This window comes from Jaculus jaculus, chromosome 23 (genome assembly GCF_020740685.1).
Source record: "Jaculus jaculus isolate mJacJac1 chromosome 23, mJacJac1.mat.Y.cur, whole genome shotgun sequence".
In the NCBI taxonomy this organism is placed as follows: domain Eukaryota; kingdom Metazoa; phylum Chordata; class Mammalia; order Rodentia; family Dipodidae; genus Jaculus; species Jaculus jaculus.
The window spans coordinates 4,085,669-4,095,507 of NC_059124.1; the positions used below are offsets into that span (position 1 = coordinate 4,085,669).

Genomic DNA, 9,839 nt, shown 5'->3' on the forward strand with positions numbered 1-9,839 from the left:
CTTAATAAATATAATAATTTAATAAGTATCCATCTCAGTGTGATTGGCCGAATTCTCCTGTTAAATACAAACATGAACTCGGGTTTGGGATTCGAGGGCTTTATTCTTGAACTCCAAGCAAACTCACCCTCCTATAACATTCTTATTTGATATAAACAGTAGGAATATTCTCTGTATGTAAATAACCATCACAGAAAATGTTGCTAACTGCGCTGGAATTCTTGACTTGCAGCTCATAACAAGCAGACCCCAGAGTGAGGACTCCTTTCAATTCCCATGTCCTCTTCATTTTCCCCATAGTCCATGACTTAACCCTTCAGAACCTTAAACCACACTCCTTTCTGAGATCTGGACTCAAGCCTCAAACCTCCTCCAAACCTCATCTTCCCTTAGAAAACATTCCCTGAAGTCTCTCCTTCAAACCCTCACTGCCTCTCTCTGGCCTCGACTTCCTCCTTCACACACATAAGGCCTGTCTTCCTCACACAGATCTTCCTTCCAGACCCTTTAGCCCCTCATCCATCCTCAGAGATTGGGGAACACCAGGAGCTCATGCTTCTGCCATCGATTTTAATGCCCTAAGGACATAGTGAAGACACAGCCATGGGAGTATTTTTTTCCCATGCTGGCAGGCAGTAAGGGACACACCCACCAAGTCCCTGGTCCCTGGCCTCAGAGTCCTTTACTCCACAGAAAGCTAAGCTCTATATCCCACTGCTCTCCTAGGTTTTATGGTCCAAGGAGGGCTGGTGGACTGCAAAGCAGTTCTGTCCTCCCCCAGGCAAATTTCCACTCTTGCCATGCTACAGTCACAACACACTAGCCAGCAGGGAGCAACATTCCTCCTTTTAGAAAATGAAAAACCTGAGTCAGGGGCAGGAATTGGCTGCCCTGCGGTGCCACTGAGAGGTGACTGGGAATGAACGTGAGGCACAGGTCACAGCAGTCCCATGCTCCGTCACTGACATTCACACTCCTGGTTTGTGTTTATTTGAGACAGAGTGCCACTAGGTACCCAAGTTTGACCTCGAAATAGCTCTGCAGACCAGACTGTTGGGGAAGTGTGGTCCCCAACCTCCTGCCTTACTCTTCTGAGTGGCTGGAATTACAAATCTGCATACACATGTCTTTGGTGAAAGTAAGACTGCGCCCAGTTTTGGCCCCCTCCCCCGTTTCACCTTAACAGAGAACTGATGGCAGAAGACCCAGAGAGAGATGGAAGGAGGCAGGAAGAAGCGAGACCTCTGGGCATAGCTGCAACTGGTATTCTGCCTCCTGTGTTAACCATCCACCTGGGAGGGGTCTCAGTCAGGAAAGACTACCTCCCCAAACCAGAGCTACACAGTGGTTTTTACTGTCTTACACACAGGCCACAGAAGGCAGAGAGACACAGACAGATAAGATGAAGAAAACATTTTTAAAAAGACACATAGCTGAAGATTGGTGGCTCATGTGTAGAAATCTCAGTGCTTGGAAGACAGAGGTCAGAGGATTGCTGTGAGCATCAGGCAAGCCTTTGCCTTACAGCGAGTTCAGGTCCATCTTCACAGTAGAGTGTGACATTGCCTGAAAAAACAAAAGAAAGAAAATCGGGAAAGGATGGAGAGTCAAATATACAGTCCCAGGGAAAGCCAGAGAAGCAGGGAATCTCAGGTTCCCTGGGCAGGACTGCAGTCCACGCCTCCTTCCTCTTCCACTGAGTATCCAAAGCCTTCCTCCCTGACCTGTCGCTCATGAAAGGAGTCAACCCCAGCAGCAGTCCCGTCCCCATGAGAACCAGGACAGCCGCAAGGTTAGGGCCTATGCACCAGGAAAAGGTGTAGAAGAGAATGCCCTGCCTCCCCAGATGCTGTGCTTCTAAATCCTGTCTGGAGCCAGCGGGACCTGTTCAGGTATGGGAGAGAGTGAATTTCACCCCAAGCCCCAGACCCTGGCCTTGAGCATTAACTGTGGCTTACTGAGGTGTCTTACTAAGTCTCCATGTCTCTCAGGATCTCCCCACCTGGATCCAATGCTGACTTCACAGGATCCACCTTGTGTTCTGGAGATTCCAGTGGGAGAGACTATTTAGCACCCCGCCACTGCCTGGACAGATCAAAGTGAGTCCCAAGGTAATGTCCACACCCAGGGACTCAATGTCACCCACTAAGGAAGTGCATGGTATCTGGATTATTCACATCTGCGTGACCCTAGTGCCTCAAAGTAGTGCATCCTTGGAAGAGATGGCGGTGAGACACAGAGCTACACTAGGAAAACATGAACCAGGGATTACAGAGACCGAGGGGGTGCCGCTCACAGGTCTGGAGTTCTACAGTCACACAGATAATCACGAAGATCCAGAGAAAACGAACTCAAAGATCAGGTGAGGGACGACTAGACACACATAACCAGAGGCTCAGGGAGAACACGGGAGGCGCGGTGGTCCTGAGAGCACTAATGCTGAATTTCTGGTGTCAGAAAACCCGGGTGTGTGATGGTGAGCCACCCAGCGAGGCCCAGAGTGCAGCGGCCATCCTCCACCTGGTGACGAAAGTCCCTTTAATAACTCAGCCAGGTGCAGGGCACCAGGAAAGCCACACATTCTAGCTGCTCCGTTTCCCACTGTCCTCCAGGACCCATGGACAGGAATCGGAGGCCAGTGTCCCCCTCTCCCCGCCCACCACCACCACAGCCTAGGCGCCGGGCAGCCCCTCCAAAAGAACAGCAACCCAGGAGGTCTTCTCCCGGTGGCACCGTGACCCGCCAAGGGCTCCGGGTGTGCCGGGCAGCGGGCTGCAGGCCTGGGCCCGTGCGCGGTGCAGGCTCGGGGCGAAGGCTTCCCTCCCAGGCTCACGGTCCGCACGCGCTCCAAGGCACAGCCACCGAGAGCGCTGCAGCGTGGGACGGGTCCCCCGCCCGGAGGTCGCCGGAGCCCGGAGCCGCCCCGCGCCGCCACGCAGCACCAGGAGCCGGCGCGAGCGCGGGGAGGCGCGGACCGAGCGCCGGGCTGCGGCTCGGAAGCGGAGCCCGGGAGCCGAGGCCGCCGCGCCTCTCCGCCTCCTGCACATTCACGGCCCCGTCGGACGTCACACTCACCGTGGCGGCAGCCCTGTGGCCCAGGCCACCGAGCCCAGGACCCAAAGCCCGAATCCAGGAAAGAACGCGGCCGGGCGCAGACCCAAGGTGGCCGACCCGCGACAAAGGCCCGGGACAGCGGAAGCCCGCCCGGCCCGGCCTGCGCGTCTGATTGGCCAGCGCTTCAAGCCCCGCCCCTCAGACCGTGACTGACAGCGGACGGAAAGAAGCGCAGGGCAGATGAAGCCTCGCAACCTGGTAGCCACAAGGGGCAGTTTCACTGCTCTAATGAGAAAGGAAGATCAGCGGTTCAAAGCCACCGGCAAATAAATAAATAAATAAATAAATAAATAGATAAATAAATAGATAAATAAATAGATAAATAAATAGATAAATAAATAGATAAATAAATAGATAAATAAATAAATAAAATAAAAATAAAAATAAAAAACACAGGGCTAAAGAGATGGAGAGATGGCTCAGCAGTTAAGGCACTTGCTTGCAAAGCCTCACCACCCCTGGGTTCTACTCCTCAGTACCAACATAATGCCAGATGCATCTGGAGTATGTTTGCACTAGTTAGAGGCCTTGGTGCGTCCATACCCTCCTTTTCGCTTTCTTCGTTTTTCTTTATTCAAGGTCTCTCTCTAACCCAGGCGGACCGGGAATTCACTTCGTAGTCTCAGAGTGGCCACAAACTCATGCCAGTCCTCCGGCGTATGCCTCCCAAGTGCTGGGATTAAAGGTGTGTGCCACCATGCCCGGCTGTCCATATACTCTTGTATGCCTCTCTCTCTCTCCTTGCAAATAAAAGTAAAAAAAAAAAATAAATAAAACAAACAATATAAAAAATTAGCATTTGTAAATGAATTCTTCAATGCTGTTAAGGCAAAGCTTTCCATGAGAGACCATGGCCCCAATGCAAAACGTGCACTTAACCTTGAATCAGCATAGAAGTTATGTCGCTATCTTCTTTACAAATGTGAAAATGATGACAATCTTGCTTTTCTAACTTCTGATGAATTATTTATTTATTTGAGAGAGGCAGAATGGGCGCAGCAGGAGTTCAGGCACTGCAAACGAGTTCCAGACTCCTCTGCCACCTTGTGCATCTGGCTTATGTTGGTTCTACAGAACTGAACCTGGGTCCTTAAGCTTCACAGGCAAGCACCGTAACTGCTAAATCATCTCTCCAGTCCCCATAAATATTTAAAACTACTCGTTTGGACTAGGCATAGTGGTGCCTGCCTTTTTCCCAGCCCTTGTGAAAAGCAGAGGTAAGAGAATCACTGTGCATTCAATGCCACCCTGGACTATGTATGAATTCCACGTCAGCCTGGGAGAGAGTTAGACCCTACCTTAAAAAAAAATAACAACCCAGAAACTAAGAAGCAAACTATTCTTTTTGGCATGCAGCCTGAGCTTTGAAATGGGAAGCAATCCTCTAAGACAACTCAAATTGGAATCTCAATTTCCAAATACTTTTAAAGACAACAGAATCTCTCTTATACCTTTAATTGTTTTGTGGCATGTGTTGTATTTATCTCCATAGTTAATGAATCTACACTTAAATGTAAAAACAGTATCTTTTATCCAAATCATGAAGTTAACTCTTATAAGCCCAATGCCACAGTTGAGAGACTAACGCGGTGTTCTGTATGAGGCATGGGATGGTCAGCGTGAGCCGAGGGCCCATCTTCACTCACCACGCTTTTAGGGAGAGCTTCCTTTAGAGTCCCAGTGTTCACACATTAGCGGGCCTACCAGCCAGGATGTGAGGAATCTTCCTGTGCTTCACTGTTCCACATGAAGAACAAGGTAAGAACCCAATTTCTATGCCATAGCTTTGCATGAGTGTAAGAGTTTCACATTTACTTTCATGGCATTAGATTAATTATCAAAACCATGAAGTGAAGCTGAAAGCAGGGATGAATACTGTACATAAACAGCCATGAAATAATGTGCTGACCATTACAAGAACACTTTAAGATATCTTACATATATGTATTCTCTTTTCCAAAAACACGAAAACTATGCTGAGATCACATTGATTTTGTTTTTCTTTTCAGGAGCTCTTTAGACTATGAATCGTGTTTTATGTATCACTTTCTCTCACTAGCTACACATGCACATCAATACCACATACATAAGCATGTATAGATCTATTACATAGTTTTTGATGTTCTATGTGATTCCAAACAGCAATGCACAGTACCTCACACCCACACTTCCAACTGTGTTTTCCTTGATGGACTCTATTCATGATCTGTTCTGACTTTCCCTGCCTGGACTCACTTCTGGCTGGACCTCCCATAGCACTGACTCATGGTAGAGGGAAGTAATTTCCATAGATGCAGTCTTTTTATCTCTGGGATCTGAAAGTTAATTGCTACAGCCTCAAGTGAAGAATTAGCAATATGTGGAATTAGGAATGTTCTAACCAATTACATTCTACATTTCCCCCTCCAGATTTGCTTTTGTGTCTACCTACACTGAAATGTGTTTAAATTAGGATTCCAACATGTTTTCTTATAGTTTAGTTAAGCACATGAAAGGTATCTAAAGGTAAAATACAACTGCCTATTTTGATTTTTTAAAATACTTCTTTTAAAAATATTTATTATTATTATTTTTTTATTTATTTGAGAGAGGGAAAGAGGCAGAGTGAGTGAGAAAGACAGAGAGAATAAGTGTGTCAGGGCTTCCAGCCACTGCAATCAAACTCCAGATGCATGTGCCGCCTTGTGCATCTGGCTTACGTGGGTACTGGGGAGTGGAACTGAGGTCCTTTGCCTTTGCAGGCAAGTGCCTAGCCACTAAGCCATCTCCCCAGCCCAGATTTTAGAACTATTTCTTAATATCACTTATGATATTATATATACATGTATATGATATTATGGCATTCTTAGACTTATTTTTTGCTATTTAAGAAGGATTAGCCAGGCATGATGGTGCATGCCTTTAATCCCAGTACTCAGGAGACAGAGATAGAAGGATTGTCATGAATTCAAGACCATGAGAAGACTGCATAGTGAGTTCCAGGTAAACATGGGCTAGAGCGAGACCCTATCTCGAAAAACAGAACAAAACAAAAAGCTGTTAAAATTCACTTTCATTTAATAACTCACAAGCCAGAAGACAAAGTTGACATAATTATATGGCATTAATAGATACAGACTTTTGGTCAGGCATGGTAGTACATTTCTATAATCCCAGCACTTGAGGATCACCAAGAGTTCAAGGCCACCCTAAGACTATGTAGTGAATTCCAGGTCAGTCTGGACTAGAGTGAGACCCTGCCTTGAACCCCTAACCCCCCAATAAGAGAGGGGAAAAATGATCAAAATAGAAGAGAGAGTAGTTAGAAATGTGAAGTGATTGAGTGGGGGGAAATTTGGGAGGGGAAAAAGGGAGGATGGTGGGAGAGGATTATGATCATTGTATATTGTCTATCTTATGGACAAATTGTTTAAAAAAACAGTTTTTCCTACTCAATTAAAAACTCACCCTCACAGGTGCATCCAAGCGTGGGTTCCCATGGTGATTCTAAACCCAGCTGACAATGAAGATGAACTATCACAAAAGGTATATGAAATAGTTATGCAGCCAGATGCACAAGGTGGCACATGCATCTAGATTTCATTTGCAGTGGCTGGAGGCTCTGCCATGCCCTATTCTCTCACTTTCTTCTCTCTCTCAAATAAATAAATTAATAAAATATTTAAAAATAGTTATACAGACCAAGCATTTACTGATAATAAATCATACAGCAATTTATATTAAAAAATTATTTGGCATATGTGTGATTTTATCATTTTATAAACATTAAAAAATTTTATATCAGTGAGATGGATGTGCTTGTTTATTTTCACTGACAGAACTAAATCTGGGCTGAATACAGGAGGACATACCATCTCCAGGGTCTTTTGGAGTTAATCAATACCTGACTTTGTATTTGTCAATGTGGAAAAAGTCACTGTGCATAAACATGTGGTTCACAATGGGGAGAGTATGTTTAGAGTCATCTCAGAAATTGTCCCAAGTCAAAATTCAAAAACAAAACAAAACAAGTCAGGCCTGGTGGTGCACGCCTTCAATCCCAGCACTCAGGAGGCAGAGGTAGGGGATTGCCATGAGTTTGAGGCTACCCTGAGTCTACATAGCGAATTCCAGGTGAGCCTGGGCTAGAGTGAGACCCTACCTCGAAAAACCAAAACCAAACCACAAAACAGAAAGTAGCAGCAGAATTCAGTAACGGAGTCAGAGGAGGAGGGGAAAATACCCTGTGTAAGAAAGCAAAGTAGGGTGGGAGGAACCAAGGAATAATAACAGGAAGTCAAAAAGCTGTGTGTCCTCTTTAGTGAGAGACTTTCCACCAATCCTGAGGAAGAAAAGAAACTATGGTCTCCCCAATTCCTTTGTAGTTCTGCTCTGAAAAGTGATTAAATAAATTTATAATTCTTATATTTCATGACATCAATTCTGCTGTTTTTTTCTCTCTTTCTCTGTTTGGTTTATAGAGGTAGGGTCTTGCTCTAGCCCAGGCTGACCTGGAATTGACCATGTATTCTAATACTGGCCTTGAACTCAGCAATCCTCCTACCTCTGCCTCTGAGTGCTGGAATAAAGGTGTGCACCACCATGCTTGGCTCACAGTAAGAGTTTTAATAGAATGCATTGCTGACCCATTTGTATATATATTTTGGGTTGTGAAAAAGTGTTTATTTGCATGTGTATGTGATGTATTATGTGTATTGTATGCATGCATATATGTGTGTGCATGTGTGCACACTATACATATGTCCACAGCAACCAGGGAGAACTTCAGGTGCCATAACTATTGCTCAACTGCACACTTCCTTGAGCTGATGATTTTCCTCAGTGAGCCCCCTTAGGCTTCACAGGCACGCATTTAACTGCTAAGCCATCTCTCCAGCTCCTACTCTTACTTTTTTTGTTTATTTGTATTTATTTATTTGAGAGCAACAGACAGAGAGAGAGAGAGAGAGACAGAGAGAGGAGAGTGGGTACGCCAGGGCCTCCAGCCAATGCAAACAAACTCCAGATGTGTGCGCCCCCTTGTGCATCTTGCTAACGTGGGTCCTGGGGAATCGAGCCTTGAACCAGGGTCCTTAGGCTTCACAGGCAAGCGCTTAACCACTCAGCCATCTCTCCAGCCCCCCTACTCTTACTTTCAATTATAGAAGCTGCTCTTTCCAGATGGTGGTGACCTCTATGATGACTCAAAAGGCGCCATAGTGCTGAGAAGAAGTGACAGAGGAGTGCTCAGCACTGAGACATCTCTATCACACCATGCAAGGCTCAGGGTCCATTGCAGAAGAGGTGATGGGAAGAATGTAAGAGCCAAAGGAAGGTAGGACTCCTTACAATGTGCTCCTCCAGACACAACATGGCCTGGATCTCCACGGCCTCACAGTGCTTGGCACTACCTACACAACACCAGTATAATAGGAGGAAAGATGTTGACATCAAAATAAAAGAGAGACAACTTGAGAGGGGGAGGGGATGTGATGGAGAGTGGAGTTGTGGAGAGGAATGATGGGGAAGGGAAATATGGTTTATTGTCTATAATTATGAAAGTTTTTAATAATAAAAAAGAAAGAAAAATTAAACTTAATTGGTACCTTTGCAGTCAGGTTTGCACTGCTGGCAGAAAATACCTGACCAAGAGCATCTTGTAGGAAATAAAGGTTTATTTTGGCTTACAGAGTCAAGGGGAAGCTCCATGATGGCAGGGGAAACAATGGCATGAGCAGAGTGTGGATATCACCTTCTGGCCAATATCAGATGGGCAAGAGCAACAAGAAAGTGTCTGGTAGGAAGCTGGTTGCAACACCAAAAAGCCCACCCCCCAACAATACACCACCTCCAGGAGGCTTTAATTTCCAAGTTGCTATCAGCTGGGGACCTAGTAATTAGAACACCTAAGTTTATTGGGGGGACACCTCTATCAAGCCACCACATTTCACCCCTGGGCCCCTTAAACTGATAACCATACATGATATCATGATATAAAATACAATGCATTCATGCAACTTTAAAAGTCCCCATAATTTTTTAATCAATCCTAATGATATTCAAACATTCCCATAGTCAAAGATTTTTAACTGAGCCATAATACAAAAAAAAAAAAATACAGCATAATGGCACAGTATAAACATTCACCCTGCAAAAGATGGCATTGGGCATAGCAAAGACATACTTAACCAAAACAAGATTTAAACAGGGAAAACATAAAACTCTGTAGCTTCAAGTCCAACATCTCTAGTCAGTGACAAGTCCCAAGTCTGATAATTGTTGCCACTAATAAGTCTCTGGAATTCCAATTCCACCCCTCGAGCTAGGCTACTCACAGTCCTGGGAAACTTCATCTGGGCCTGGCAGGTCTCATTGGCAGCCATCTCATGGTCCTGGTGTCTCCACTGGGTCTCCACTGCAACACACAGTTCATCCTCCCAATTCCATCGGGTCTCCATGCAGGCATCCAGCAAACCTACTTCACACTGCCCATGGCCATTTCCAAAGACCATGTTGCAAACTCAATGAGCCTCTCTTTCCTGCATTTCATATACTCCACAATACCAGGTAGGTGGCTAATTTGTCAATCCAGGAGGAAATAAAGCAAACTTTGAAGAATAGGACACTCCTTGAGCGCTCATGCCAATTGTCTCTGACATGGGAAAGGGAATGACAAACAGCATACCACTTTGGTTCTCTTCATAGTTCCTCTTTTTTGAAGACCTAAAGTCACATCTGTTAGCTGA

At 45.5% G+C, this 9,839-nt stretch overlaps 1 long non-coding RNA gene across 1 annotated transcript; it reads right to left on the bottom strand.

The window, feature by feature from the left end:
• Nucleotides 1–1,398: 1,398 nt before the first annotated feature.
• LOC123456461 lies at nucleotides 1,399–3,198 on the bottom strand. The gene is made up of 2 exons (XR_006634556.1): nucleotides 3,076–3,198; nucleotides 1,399–1,566 (listed from the first exon to the last, which is right to left on the bottom strand). It is a non-coding gene; the product is annotated as an uncharacterized LOC123456461 (long non-coding RNA).
• Between the last annotated feature and the right edge of the window lie 6,641 nt (nucleotides 3,199–9,839).